At 42.8% G+C, this 15,966-nt stretch overlaps 1 pseudogene; it reads left to right on the top strand.

Moving 5' to 3' along the window:
• The first annotated feature begins 7,578 nt into the window (after window positions 1-7,578).
• Window positions 7,579-7,695, top strand: LOC136646122 (5S ribosomal RNA; annotated as a pseudogene).
• The last annotated feature ends 8,271 nt before the right edge of the window (window positions 7,696-15,966 follow it).

Genomic DNA, 15,966 nt, shown 5'->3' with positions numbered 1-15,966 from the left:
ACATTTAAACAACCCCAAATGACAAATGCAAATATTTTATTTGGCAAGGCAAATAGGTAATGCACACTCTGGGAGAAGCTCAGAATTCCACTCCATATCCGAATGCCGACATTTTTGATTGCTCGTGTAATTCCTTGCATATGCTTAAGGCTCTTTGTTTCAGAAGACATTGACTCTGCCAAGAGCGGGTCTGTCATCTGGAAATATCAGGTTTCAAACGCATAGTCAAGTGAAAATGGCAAAAATGGTTCTTCCCGAAGGACAAGTTGAGAAGATAAGAACAGTTGACAGTGCATACAGCACGGGTGTTTGGAAAAGGGGACAAGACTTCTGCAGTAACTGTGAATAAAAGATCAGTATGTGTGTGTAAAATACTTAAATTTAAACTCCTGAAGTTTTCGTTTAAATTACTCTGTAGAGATGCACAATACCCAATACCCAATTCTCTCATACAGCTGCCACCAAAATAATTGGAAGTGAAGTTGGGAGGTTCTTTCTTACATGAAACTTAAGCTGAGGAACTTTGAAAATGGTTTTGATGACCAGTGAAATGGTTCAAGGAGGCAGTTGCACTTTGGTATTTTTCACCTGTCACTCTGCTGCTGTTCACAAATTGTAGTAGAGATATGTAGACTGCCTGCATAAGAAGTATTGCTAATCTTAACAGCAAACTGTATCTCCTCAATAATTCGTGCAGGTTCTTTGCTTTGGCAGAAGCTTCCCAGTGCATTTTGAATTTTGTTTGGGGTGACACATGGCAGCAACTTTAAAAGGTGTGAAACTCTTGTGGGATTGAAGCTTTGCTAAATTTTTAGGAAAATCATTTTTTACCTTTGCTCAGTTTTTTGACAGATATTTAATCCAAGCAGGACTATAGTCAAGAAAAGGCAACAGGCTCAGTAGGAGGTAGAGTAAGAAATTTGCTTACGGTCATAAGCCATCTGTCTAAGCCATCCATGTTTCCCAAAAGAGAGACAATATGTAGCTTATTTACACTCAGGTACATTCAGGAGCAGGTAAAGGTGATGGAGGGGGTGGTTTGTGTGCAGTTTGGGAAGGATCAAGGCAGGGAGTGGGCCAAACTGGAGGAGGGGGATAGGTGAATCAGAGGCAATCATGAAGTCCAGAATGGGGCAAGATTGCAGCAGAGCCGATAACTACCATATCTTGAACCCTGACCCTGGGCCAAACATGCCCCCAGTCAGTTCCTCAGAACAATGCCACCAAAAGAACTAGCTTAGCTTTGAGGATTTCCATCAGGGATCCTTCCACAGCCTACACACAGGTATGTTTTCACTCTTTTACCAGAGACAGTAAAAGTGCTTTACTGTTGCACCCTTACCCTTGTTTCCCTCTATCTTATATGCCTTTCCACTGAATTGCGCCATTAGCCACTGCAATTGATCCACACACAAGCAGTAGTTTTCCCCAGTTGTGCATATGTTACACAAGTCCCAAAAAACACACCTGGTAGCCATCATGAGCAGTAGCCAGGGATAGACTCATTCTCTATGAATTTGTGTAATCCCCTTTTAAAACCATCTGCATCCAGATCTTTTGAAAACTAATTGCCACTGAGTCTCAGGTCCATTTTTTAAGAAACAGATGAATTGGAAGTTCTTCTTTGTGTCAAAGTTCAGTGCAGTCGTAACTTCACCTAAAGAAATGGCAGTTAAGTCACATGCAAACAAAAAGGACAAATCGCAGGCTCAGTTCTGCAAAGTTCACAGCCTCTTAAGCCATTTCTGAGGCAAGGTGCTTCAGACAGAGAAAATCCTCAGCTTACACATTCTGTGAGAAGGACAGATATTTTCAACATTAAATTCTACACACTTTAGGATTTGGATTGTGTGGCCAACCTTTCTTCCAGAGAGAACAAAACAAATACGTTTGCCCTACAGGCTTTAAAAACAAGGTCAACGCTAGCAGTCACAACTATTTCCTGAAGCCAGATAATTGCTGAGTTCCTCGGGTTAAGCATTCTTAGCACATAGGCAAAAGATCATAATGAACAGGTACACATCATATACCTGTAATCATTTTGTCTATATCCTGTTCATGATAGTGTTATCTGGGAGGGGCGTTCAGCAGCATCTGTTTTAGTGCTTCTCCCAAAGTAGTATATTTCTCCTACATGTAAATAACTTTCTCCCAGCATTCAAACCACATTTTGTCACTGAGATGATGCAGGCCTTCCAGATGTTGGCACAGTCATTGCTATTGCAAGGTCTCCTAAGGAATGAACATCTATTAGTGCCTCTAACGCCATTAATGTCAAGTGACACAACTCATTTCCTCCCATTCCCATGCCTTTTCTTGACTTTCTGCAAGTCTGTGTTTATTATATATGCTACAGTAAAAACCCCAAATCTGTTATTACTAGTTTTGACTAGTAAAAAGGCAAAATTCTGGATGATGTTGGAGGTTTCTAATATTGTCTAGTAAAAATGAGAACGTACTGCAGCTGGTGGGAAGAACTAGTTCTGACTAGGAAAAACCTATTTTTGCTACCTAGAAAACATCCAGAGCATCTCATTTTTCTCAGTTGGAACTAGTTGTTCCCAACAGACATGGTAGTTTATAGTTCTGACCTCGAATGCCACTTGGGGCTTCTAGTTTTGACTAGTCAGAACTAGCTGCTTTCCACAGGCACCAGGGGTGAGCAGCAGGGGAAGCAGAGACTCTCCATCCTCTCAGCTCAGCTACCCTGTGTATGCGCTCCACCCAGCTTCTGAGTGGTTGCACTATCACAGGGGAGGCTGAGTTGTCACTTCCACAAGCTCTAGACTCTCTGAAAAATTCTCCAAGACTGTTTCTCCAAAAGACTGAAGCTGTGGTATCAAGAGTTCAGCCTCAGCTGTGATTGTGCAAGCTCTGGGGCTGCTGGGTAGCCCCCCAGAATGCTTTGTGGCATGACATCACCTGGGAATTCCACAAACTGTGCCTTCCCAGCCTTGGACCTCATGTCACTGACAGCCATGGTACTTTCTGGTTCTTCCTAGGCAACACTAGAAACTTCCAATGCTATCCAGAATTTTTAATTGTTACAAGTCAAAACTCATAATAATGTAATAATGGATTTCAGGTTTTAAAAAAATAACATGACTGCTGGTGCAACATAGTGGCAAAATGATTGACCCACAGCTCAAGAAGGGCCTGATCCTATCAAGCCAGCTCTGGCCCTCTGTTGCAAATGTGCCCAAAGGCATGCCTATGATTCTCACCATCCGTTCAGTGTGGGCACCAGCTCAGCACCAACCTGCACTGAGCCAGCATTGGCTGGAAGCCTGTCACATGCTGCCCAGAGCTTGTCCCTTGCTCTGGGTGGAGGAGAGGTGAGTGGGGGTGGAGGGAGGCATTCCGGGGAGAGTGAGGGAGAGGGGAAGGTGGGGCAGGAGGAAGGGAGTGGGGCAGGAGGGGGTCAGGACCAGCGGAGCTCTGCTCCACTGGATCCAGAATCCCCCATTGGGCCTCCTTGCCTAATATGAGGCCACTTTGCACTGGCTAAATAGTCCCCTTTCCCCAAGGATCCAGCAATGGCTACCCATTGGATGCAGGGGCATCCAGAGGCAGAGGCAGCCATTTTGGCGCTGTTGCTCCTCTGGGTGCTGGGCAGCTTAGAATTGGGCTGGAAGTCCTTGGTTTGAATCTCACTTCTGGCATGAACTCACTAGGTAGCCTTAGGCAATTAAGTCACTCCCCTCTCAGCCTCAGTTCCCCAGCTGATAATAATATTCACCTACAAGGTTATTGTAAGACTCGCATCAAGAAAATACATGTGATGTGCTTTGTGCAGAAAAAAAGGAAGACATAAATGTTAAGTATTACAATTAATGCTTTGGAGATGGCAAATCTAGTACCAGTCAAACTACAGGAGCATTTATGTAGCCATTTGGCTAGTGCATAAACATCATATAGCCAGCTCTTTCAATGAATTTGCAAACTAGAAATACAAATACAAATCCCCCTCAAGAGCAGTACAAGCAGCACATATAGCACATATAGCACACGTATAGAAGAGCAAGCTGGTCACAGCACTGCAGCATCCCAGGAGAGATTCAGTCATAACATGATAACATTATCTGCATACTGGAGTAGCCCATCTCTTTGACATTGATCCAGGGAGACACATGGGATGAAGCAGACAGAGACAGTGCTGAAAATGCACAATTGAATGAAACTTCTTACATCCGTTCTTGTTAGCCAACATGGCACATACCTGCAAGATTCTGTGTCTAAACAACAGTCAGGAACATTGCAACAGAGCAGTGGAGAGGGCTAAAGCACCTTTTGGCAGTCTCCATTTGTCCCTGCTGTGATTCCAAATTTGTTCCTATGGACAGTGTTCATAGGGTTCTTCCCCTTTCTTACTTCTTCCCTCCCCCAACTTTCTGCTTTTCAGAACTAACTGAAAAACTACAGTATTCCATTTACACGAATGTTAATACTAACCATGGTTAATATCAAACAAAAATTTTGTAACCACACATGCAGCATAATCCTATCTTGTGCTGCTCTGGAACAGGCAGGCCAGGAGGCCTGCACTGTATCCAGCACAAGATTGGGCCCAGAATTGACTCAGCTGGAGGCAAAAGGAAACTCTTCCCCTTAGCCCAGGTAAGCCACCACAGTCTCAATGGGTCTCCTCAGACCTGTGCCACCTCAGGAGGTGACGCAAGTCCGAGGAGAACAGAGTGGCTCGGAGTCACACTGCGCTGCTCGGGGAATGCAGTTGGGATCCAGCATAACTGCCAGGTCCCAGTCTTGCCTCCTGCCCCCTGGAACGCCCTCTGCCTTCCCTCCCCTACCCTGGAATGCTTCCCTGCTTGCTCCTCCCCGCTTCCTCCCCACCCTCCCTAGACCCCTGCTTGGCCAACGCAACCTTTCCTCCCCATGTCGGTGCGGAGGCTGGATGTAGCTTCCGTGGGCCGGCATGAGTCCCTGCGCCAGCCCAGCTGACTCACGAGGAGGTGCAAATGTGCTTTATGGCATGTTTCTGACCCTCCTGGGGTCAGGAGGAACTTGCACTGGCCTAACTGATAGGATTGCACCCTTAATAACACTAACATGGGTACTGCTAAGTAAGGGGAGAGAGAAGAAATTTGTTTGTGTGAGGAAGGGGGGAGAAGAGCTCAAGGCTTCAGGGGGTTCTCTATTTCTTAATAACAGTTGAGAGATGAGGATGTTACATCTGTATCAGACTACAGTTTGCCAAAGTAGTGATTCTCTGCCAGGTGTTGATTGGCCTCTCAAGGCTTCTGCCTTGAAAGACTCAGCAGACTGCTTGCCTTGTAGGCCACTAACTCAGCTTGCAAAGTTCACCTTCCATAAAAAATGTATGTATTGGCAACCTTCAGTCTCGAAAGACTATGGTATCGCGCTCTGAAAGGTGGTTCTGGCACAGCGTCTAGTGTGGCTGAAAAGGCCAATCCGGGAGTGACAATCCCTTCCACACCGGGAGCAAGTGCAGTCTGTCCCTGGTCTGTCTCCCTGGCTATGGGCCTTCCTTCTTTGCCTCTTAGCCTCAGACTGTTGGCAAAGTGTCTCTTCAAACTGGGAAAGGCCATGCTGCACAGCCTGCCTCCAAGCGGGCCGCTCAGAGGCCAGGGTTTCCCACTTGTTGAGGTCCATCCCTAAGGCCTTCAGATCCCTCTTGCAGATGTCCTTGTATCGCAGCTGTGGTCTACCTGTAGGGCGCTTTCCTTGCACGAGTTCTCCATAGAGGAGATCCTTTGGGATCCGGCCATCATCCATTCTCACGACATGACCAAGCCAACGCAGGCGTCTCTGTTTCAGCAGTGAATACATGCTAGGGATTCCAGCACGTTCCAGGACTGTGTTGTTTGGAACTTTGTCCTGCCAGGTGATGCCGAGGATGCGTCGGAGGCAGCGCATGTGGAAAGCGCTCAGTTTCCTCTCCTGTTGTGAGCGAAGAGTCCATGACTCGCTGCAGTACAGAAGTGTACTCAGGACGCAAGCTCTGTAGACCTGGATCTTGGTATGTTCCGTCAGCTTCTTGTTGGACCAGACTCTCTTTGTGAGTCTGGAAAATGTGGTAGCTGCTTTACCGATGCGCTTGTTTAGCTCGGTATCGAGAGAATGAGTGTCGGAGATCGTTGAGCCAAGGTACACAAAGTCATGGACAACCTCCAGTTCATGCTCAGAGATTGTAATGCAGGGAGGTGAGTCCACATCCTGAACCATGACCTGTGTTTTCTTCAGGCTGATTGAAGGCTGACCTTCCATAAAACTAGAGTACAAAAAAAGTTTTTCCTTTTTTTAAGGTCCCGAAGAATCTGGTCCCAAAGAATACCACAAGCCCAGAACAGCTTCTCTTTCACTCAGATCGGATTGGATTGCAGAGCCTTTGGTTTCTAGTCTTTAACGGGGAAGATTTTTCTGAGTACGAGCTCTGACTTCAGTAGTCCTGAGGGGAAAATTGCATCCTTTGAAGAATGTAAAGGGAAAAAAAGGGACAGGAAAGTGATCCCTTAGAGCAATTTTCTAAGAACAGAGTATTCTGAGGACACATTGTATGCACAAGGACTAATGCCAAGCAGCTTTGAACAAACCAGTTACACGAAAGCTCTTTCTGAGGGTGGTATGAGAGGGCTAACAGGCTCCAATTGCAAAACACAGTCATGAAAGGAAGGATAACACCAGTTCAATCTCTTCTCCCTGTTTTTATTCACCAGGTAGAAAAGATGATGCCTTGTTCAGGAGCGCAAGCAGCAGCAGGTTTCTGAATAGAAACACCGAACTGCATGGTATTGTGTGACAGTTCACACAGTATTAATACAGAGGCTTCCCCAAATTTAGGAGTAGGAAAAGCTTCTACAAACAAGAATGAGAGGATGAGGGGAAAAATGATGCTGAGTGCTAATCCCAGACTACTGAAAAAATAAATGTGGTTTGATTAATTTTTTTCTCCTCTTTTATAGCTCAATTAATTTATGTTAATCATAGGAATTATGGTTCTATCAATTTGTCCCCTGAGCAAAGAAATATGAAACAGCTGTTTCTTTTGAGAAAGCGCTTTACACTGTAAATAACCCGCAGGCAGTCCACAGGGCAATGCTATAAAGAGCCCCAGAAGAGACGGAATGCATCCATCTGCATTCTTTCGAGAGGCTGTTCATGTGTTCTTGTGTAGGAAAAGGAACGTGTTCTTCGCAGTGAGAGTAATCCTTACCTTTGAACCATGTTTCTGCCACATGTTGTCTACATTCATTGTAGAAACAATAGCTGAGAAGATAAGGATGGAATTTACGACTGTCTCTACAACACGTGCTTTATTGTATTTTTAACATCTCCACGGCCAATGAATGCTACGTAGGCACATATCGGCAGCCTACTTCACCATTATATTTATCGAATTCCCATGAAACACTGCTACTCCATGTTTAAAGTGGGGTGAAGCAATTTGTATTCAGTCTGAAAAGCAATTTTTATCCAGTCTGAGGAGTAACACAGAAGCAGGCACACTCTGAAGCAGAGACAGCGATGCAAGGCATTCCTTGGTTTAATAAAGACACATGATCTAAATTTAGGATATTTATGAAAACAATAAGTAAAGCACCCAGCAACTGTTACCCTGCACATGCCCAATCTCGTCTGATCTTGGAAGCTAAGCAGGGTCAGGCCTGGTTAGTACTTGGATGGGAGACCGCCTGGGAATACCGGGTGCTATAGGCTTATACCATAGTCTTTCGAGACTGAAGGTTGCCAACCAGCCAACCAAGTGAAGCGACAAAATGCACATAGTGAATAGAAGAGAGGAGTGGACGAATACCTTGACAAATCACTGGGGTTGCGTTTTGATCTCTTGTTCCCGGGTAAGCCTCTGCTGGCCTCGTGGCCTGGTTTTCAGCCCCTGCTGGCCTAGTATTCAGACCTGTACCATAATATTGCTGATGCAAGTCCACGTGGACCTGGGAAGATGGATTGAGGCCAAGAAGGGGGTTAGGTTTAGGCATGTGCCTCTGGCACCAAAACAGCCCCCTTTCCTGATACTTTTCTCCCCACTTCCCTCCCACCCCCCACACATACAGAGCTGGCAGGCATTCAGATTCTGTTGGCATATGGAGCCTGCCGCTTGCTAGTTGTGGCAGTGGCCAGGCCACATCCTCCAGCTTCTGTGTCAGCGTTTGCATCACTTTTTGTGCCAGCTGAAAAATGCCTAGTGTAGGACCAGTGTACAAATTTGATCCCTGTTGTGTATAGGCAATGTTGAACAGAAATAGCTTAAATAGATCAGCAATTGCTTGGGAGGGTTAGAAGTGTTCTTCTTTATTTTAAAATAGATTCTAAAAAAATATTGATTTTTTAAACTTATTGTAAAACTTTAATTTACTTACTTAATCCATTGATTTGATTTTATCATATCGAGTGTTAAACATTTTCCTACTTGATGATATCACTTCCAGCCACGGCATCACTTCTAGTTTAAAGACATCACTTCCGGTGCATCCTGTCAGATTGTCTTTCTAAAAGGTGGGTCCCAGTGCTAAATAGTTTGAAAACCACTAATGTAGATACCACAGCACAGTTTAATATAGTTTTATATAATAAAAGCAAAAAAAAAAAAGTCTTCAATTAACATAACAAGACCAGCATTAGTACACTTGACATTTTCTTGTCGGAAGATAAATGACCACATCATAATAGAGGAAGTGGAATATTGCATAAAATAATATCACTTCTCCAGATTGATGCTCTATCTGAGTTCTGAAATTTAGCATCAGACTTGCTTTTTTCAGAGATTTCATCCTAAAAGAATTTGACTTTGTTGACAATGTGCCAAATCTGGAAAATCACATTTCCCCCCCCCCCCCCATATTTGAAGGTTTATGTTTTAAGAGTGGGAGGAGTCTTTACATGAGAAAATCTATCCTCAGAATTCAAATCTGAAAATCATTTCTACCACTGCTGAATGTGTATTCCAACCACACGCTTTTCTGTTGTATTGCAATTTAACACAAAAATGGCATGAAAATCTCTGCTAGGGCATTCAAAAGCAAACAAAAATAATATTTATTTATTTATTATTATTTTTTAAATCGCAAATGTCTCATCGTTTTGGTTCTCACTGTGAGAGTAAACCTGTCTCTTGGCTGTACCACTTCAAACCACACATAGGGATTCTCATAGCTGAATGTTTCTCTGTGCAAACTTAGATATCAGGGTGGTAGGTGCTCGTTTAGCCTTCACCCTGACATCTACAAGGCATAGGCCTCCTAGAGCCCAATCCTGAGCTCGGCACACTGACTTGCTGCCAGCGCGCACTGTCGCAAATGTGCTGTAGGGCACGTCTGCGAGGCTTAGCGCTGGGCCAGGCCCATGCTAGCCCAGCGCTGGCCAGTGCTGGGCTAGTGCCGGGCAGGCGCCCGTCCTCTGCTGCTTGGCAGTCTCATGGACTGCTGAGCCACGGCATGGTCAGCGAGGGTGGGGAGGGGGGTGAGGAGGAGGTAGGGAAAGGGCAGGCAGGAGGCGTGAAGTGTGGAGGGAGCAGGAAGGCAGAGAGATGGGTCCGTTGGAGCTCCACTCCACCAGATCCTGTGTAGGGCTCTGCGCCCTACATGAATGCTTTTACCTTACCGCCGGTCTTTTGGTCAGCAGTAAACTGATTATCCGCATTGTGGGGCTGCTTCCCTTGAAGAGAACAAAAGTGCCACCTGTGGTAGCCCAAGATGCACAGGATCCGGCAGCAGCCATTTTTGGTGCTGCCTGTTCTCTACTTTGATCATGAAAACTATGGGCAAACTCTCTCTTTCAGCCTTACTTACTTTCCAGGATCACTATGAGGACAAAATGAAAGGGGAGGCAATATAAGCAATCTCGAGTTATTGAATGGAGCAGTGGGATAGAAATTTAATGGGACTGAACTAAGTTGTGACTAATTTGGCTCTCTGATTTGCTGCTTGCTTGGCAACCTTCAGTCTCGAAAGACTATGGTATAAGCCTACAGCACCCAGTATTCCCAGGCGATCTCCCATCCAAGTACTAACCAGGCCTGACCCTGCTTAGCTTCCAAGATCAGACGAGATCGGGCATGTGCAGGGTAATTTAAACAGTGCTTAACTAAGGGTCCAATCTAATCTAACTTTCCAGTGATGTAACTTCAATTCAGTCCCAAGATAAATGAACAAATGTTCCCATACCTTGAGGAAGCCTCCTTCACTGCCCCACCACCCGCAGGCTGGGGCTGGGCACTCTGTCAGCACATGCCTGGGTTTGCCAGTCATTCGTGCTGGCAGCCCTGGACTGCATGCTTTTGCTGCAGCTGCCATGCCAGCAGCCAGGGCCTTCCATCAATGGAACATGATTTATATGTATGTATGGAACCTTTATTGGCATAAAACAGCATCAGTCTCCCTAGCTAAAGATACATACGCAGCCATTCTAACAACTTTAGGTTCAAATTCCAGGTTCAAATCCCTGCTCAGCCAGACACCTTCCTGTCCTAAGCAGTCCAGATAACCTGCATTGCATTGTAATTAAAGTTTTCAATAGAGAAAATATAATGTGTTGTGTCCGAAATCATCCTTCCATATGTGAAAGTAGATTATTGTTATGCAATTTCTTCTTCATGCGCTAGTGTAGCTGCATGTAGAAGAGTACATATCCGCATACGCTCTTTAGCGTACAACCCATAATGATTGGAATTACAGTTTAAATGTTTTACAGTGTTGTGTAAAAGCAAGACACAGACAATAGCTTCTGTAGGCAATTATTTTCTCTAGTTAACATATCAAAAAGCAAAAAGGGAAAAAGGAAAAAAAGAAGTCAAAGGACGGGAAGGAGGTGCAAACAAAGAGAAAATATACCTTGAGTCAAAACACAAATGATGTCCTTGTGCAATGTATTGCTTTATATGAAAAATGTCCAAGATACCTGACCTTGTTTATGAAGTTAACATTTCATTTTTCTTTGTCCTTTGATTTCTCATGCTTAGTTAAAAAAAAAAATAAGTGGTTAAAAAAAGACGAGCAATTAGCAAACAGGCAGATTGTTTCCAATTTTGGAAAAAGGTAAGGGTAGTTTTTCGGCCCAATCCTAGCTGGGCCTTGCGCTGATTAGTGGTATATAGTACAAAAGTTCAAGAGGAAAACCACAGACTCCAGAAAGATTGGGTAGACTGAGGGCCCAATCCTATTCAGTGTATGCCAGCTCACCACTGGTGCGCACTGTCATAAATGTGCCGTAAGGCATGTCTGCAGTCCTCAGTGCTGGTGCTAGACCAGCGCTGGCTGGCTGGGAGGAGGTGTGCTGAGGGAAGGAGCAGGATGGGAGGGAGGTAGGACCAATGGAGCTTCACTCCACCGAATCCTGAGCCCCTGTGTCGGGCTGCCCGGCCGACATGGAGGCTCTTACCTCGACGTTGACATTGGGTCACAGTAGAATTGAGTAGCCCCATTCTCGTCGGCTGTTCAAGTAACTCTACAGATTTTAGGGACAGTAGCTATCCTACCTATCACTGTTTAATTCCTAAAACCCTAAACTGTTTCTAAATCCTGCCTTCCTGATAAAATGCAAATAAATTGTTTTAGTTCCGTTTCTTTCTTCTTCATGTTTCTTTCTTCTACATATTCACAGTTTCTACATATTCTACATATTCTACAGAGTCTTTCTTCTACATATTCACATTGGTGAAATTCTAAATTTTACCTTAAATAGAAATCTGAAAAAATAGCCCCTTTTCATGATTAGGACTGCACTACGTGATTATATGAATGATGTACTACGTCAAGGTATTTTGGAAAAATCTGAAACCCAGATGGAAGTGATTATATGTTCATCTCTCTCTCCCATTTTTTAAAAAAGTTTTTCATTAGAATCCTGTCTGATCAGTGCCTCATTCTTATTTCAAATATATCCTTTCAAAGCATATAATTATTTCTGATCATAGGCCTATAACTTTAACAGTGACCCATAAATTCATAAAACCTCCAGATGGCTTTTCAATCTCTCTCTATTACATGATCCCATTTTCCTCCAAGAAATCTTTCCCCATATTTATCTCAAAACAAATACCATACTAGAAGTTAATAATTCAACCTTATGGGTTTCTGTAAAGGCTTTTCAGAGAGGATGCATTAGTTCTTGTGCCTTTTATAGGACAAAACTAAAGACACAGGAGTTAATGGTGTTAGAAGAACTTCAGTTGATATCTGCTGTCTCAGAAACTGATTAACAGCAATATTCCATAGTCACACATCTTTCAAACTGAGGGGCTATTAATATGTGCTAAAGAACATTATTGAGAACATTATAGGGAAAGAACAGGAAGATTGTTCACTTTCCACATAAAGAAAATGCAGGAATTTGGGCAATGAACGTCAAAGAACAAGATAAAGCAAGTTTTCCAACTATTACAAGATGTACAAATTGTACGTCAAACCTCACCAAGACTCTTTTGACTAATTTTCTCACAAAGTAATGTTGATATCTCATCTTGAATATCAGAAATACTTCTTTTCAACCTACTGTCAAGGTCCAACAATAATTAAGGTGCATGAAATCTAGCTTTACAATGCATTGATTTTACTCTATCAAAGTCCACTTTTTACTATAATTAACAGCCCAATCCTATGCCCTGGTACTGCTAACGGTGCCGAAATGGCCGCCACCATACCCTGCAGGGTTGGTCTTCTCTTCAAATGTTCTCTTACACTGTGGTGAGCCCAGGTGCACCCACAATACTGAGAATCAATGGGTCTCCTCGGACTGCACCAGCTGTTGAGCTGGCGCAGAACTGAGGAGGCCTGTGTAGGGCTCTGCAGCTCAGGAAGGGATAGGATATGGCAGCCTCTGCCACCATCCTCACTTCCTCCTAGGACTGATCCTCCCTCTGGCTCACCCTCCCTCTGCCCAGTTCCCTGCCTTCCCCCCACTCACCTCCTGACCCCCAAATTTTTCCTACCATCCAGCAGGGAAACTCACTGGCCAGAGCTCCCATAGTGCATCCTCCTGATACTGAGGCCCAGGCCAACTGGCACAGACCTCTCTGCCAGCTCTGTGTGTCATCCACTGGCAGGAAAGAGGCTTTATGGCACTTTTGCGAAGCCCAGCATCAGTGGTGTGAGCATCCTGCCAGTACTGGGGAGCTTCAGATTGGGCCCTTAATGTACTTTGCCATTCTGATTTTGCTGCAATGGTATGAGCAGTGGCTTGAGTCTGTAGAGCAAATAAGCTCTTAACAAATTGGCTCCCCACCTCAATCCTTTTTCTTTTTAATAAGGAATAATATGGCAGGCACCCGTTTGCATTCAATAATTATAATGATAATAATGCAGGACATCAACCAGAACCCCATGTCTCTAGCTCTTCAACAAACAAAACATTGTGAATGTGATCAAGGGATTCCAGTTTACTGTGACAATGACCATGTCTTAAAACCTTTTTATTTCTTTCCTTTTCTATTTTCAGTGTCCTGTGCTCTCCAGTACTATGGTGCATTGACCCCCCCCAAGTTGTTGTTTTGTGTTTTTTTCCAAATTTTTCTCAATGTAACTTACCTCTTTTTCTTTTGTTCTTGGTTTTTTTTCTATATGGGGCGGGGCATTTACAAAGTTCGATCTTGGGCCAAGAAAAAAACTCTCTTCATGTGTGTTGTCTTCTGGAGGCTGGATGTAGCTCTACTGGGAAGATGAAAAGGTGGAGCAGGATTAACCACAAAAACTAAAATGTGTTATATTCAACTGACCATGAGGAACATTCTTATTCTTCTTTATGGAACAAAAATAGCACAAGCCATATCCCAATAGCTAATATGACAGACAAGATTACTGCCACTGGCTTCAAAGACTGCAGGAGAGGGAAACCTTTGATTTCGTGTTCTCATTCTGTTTATTTCAGTTTGAGGATGGATGCATTTGACTTGGATAAAAGAAGAAACTCAGATGTCCTGTTGATTGTTTCCAGGTTCAAAAATTAAACTGAATGAAATAATAAAACGATGTGATACTCTTCATGGCAATGAATTTGCAACAGATCTGGGATTAACAGGGGTTAAGATTTCATATTGTCCTTTGCATGGCAAATGAAAAGGACTTTCTCAAATGTGTGCTTCTCTCACCAGGTGAGGATGACATTTTAGAAAAAAGTGTAAGGTTGTTGTGTGTAAGTGTAAGAAAAAGTGTAAGGTTGACCTCCATCAAAAACAATATTGATGAATGTTGCTGCAAAACAAACTGTGACAGATTCACGGAATTTTCCATTAAGTAAGAAGGCCTATTGTTTTATTCAAAAGTAAGTTCCCTTAAGTTTAATGGTGCCTACTCCCAGGAACATTGCATTATAGCCTAATGTACTTGAATTATTGAAAGGTATTGTTGTTACTTGATGATATTTCACTTTAATACATTGTAAGCTCTTTTGAGTGTAACCTTGCAGGAAAGTACTTTATATACTACTACTACTACTACTACTACTACTACTACTACTACTACTACTACTACTAATAATAATAATAATAATAATAATAATAATGACGATGATGATAATGAAAAAAAATCATTGAAAATGAAGATGCCAAAATATTATGGAATTTCTGACTACAGACAGACAAACATCTATTGCACAATACACCAGATATAACTGTGGTTGAGAAGAAAGAAAAACAAGACAAAATCATTGATATAGCAATACCAGGGGATAGCAGAGTGGAATTAAAATAGCTGGAAAAAATAACAAAATACAAAGATTTACAATTAGAAATTGAAAGGCTGTGGCAGAAGAAGACCAAGGTGATCCTTGAAGAACACTTGAACAGCAGAGGGGCCACAGAAATTGCCATTCACCAACTACAAAAAGCAGCTTTACTGGGAACAGCTTACATCTTGAGACAATATTTTTAACAGCAAAATAGGACCAAAACCAGGCATCCCAGGCGCTTGGAAAGGTCTCAGTGTCTGGATAAAGCAAACCAGTCAATGACATCTACCAGACTGTGCGAAAATATAATAATAATAATAATAATAATAATAATAATAATAATAATAATAATAATAATAATAATAATAATAGAAAATTTCCTTTAGTGCAATTCCTTCTCCACTATTCTCCATTCTAATTCTGTTTGACTTTTCTCAAAGAAGTATAAATAATTGAAAATAGGAAATATCTTCCTATTCATTCATTTTTTTCCTACTTCCTATTCATTCATTTTCCATTCATTTTCCTTGAACAGTAGCTCAACTTGAGATTCTGGTCATAGATCCTACAGCAGTTTAGAACGCCTAATTTATAAAATTTGGAAGAATTTTTTTTTTTTTTCAGTTACAATTAATCCTATTTACAATTTGATTTTTGGAAGCTTGCATACATTTTTCTTTCAGTTTTGTTTGTTTGTTTTACCCTGACCTCTTGCATTGCAATTTGCAGTCTGTCTTCCCCACAGATAATAGATTTGGTTATCTTTTTTGCCCAGTTCTCTTTGGCACCATGTCAAGAAATGTATCCAGCATTAGTCAAGATACAAGCATAATTGACTAGCTTATCAACCCCTTTCACTAGAAGTTCTATGAAGAATCACTGCTGTGAAGACTGTCACAGAGCTGCCCCGTTTGATTTGTCAGATGCAAGAGGATCACAGCATTCGGTGGCAAGCTATTTTTCCTTTGCAAGGAAATAGACACTCACTTAAGTTTCCCTACACTTTGGAGGCTGACAACCCTCTTAAGGAATACAAGATGGCACTTTTGAACAGCACGCTTAGTAAGAGGCGCTCCCTGGAGGATGCTGTTCAAAGTAATGCCCAGAGCAAACCATTCTGTTTTCTTATATTGCTGCAATGCCAGATGGTTGGCATCATGATTATCGTCTCTCTCTTCCTAGGAAACTTGCACAGGATACCCTTTTGAACACGAAATCCCACTTTTGCAGATAAAAACTGTATGTGCTCACCGACATGTTCAGAATGAAAAAAGAAGCATTAGAATTTATTAAGGTGCTTTCGGTGTGTTC

Source organism: Tiliqua scincoides, chromosome 3, assembly GCF_035046505.1.
Source record: "Tiliqua scincoides isolate rTilSci1 chromosome 3, rTilSci1.hap2, whole genome shotgun sequence".
NCBI classification, from domain to species: Eukaryota; Metazoa; Chordata; class Lepidosauria; order Squamata; family Scincidae; genus Tiliqua; species Tiliqua scincoides.
Note: the sequence above shows the minus strand (reverse complement) of the source record. Positions and strands in the feature narration are given on the sequence as shown.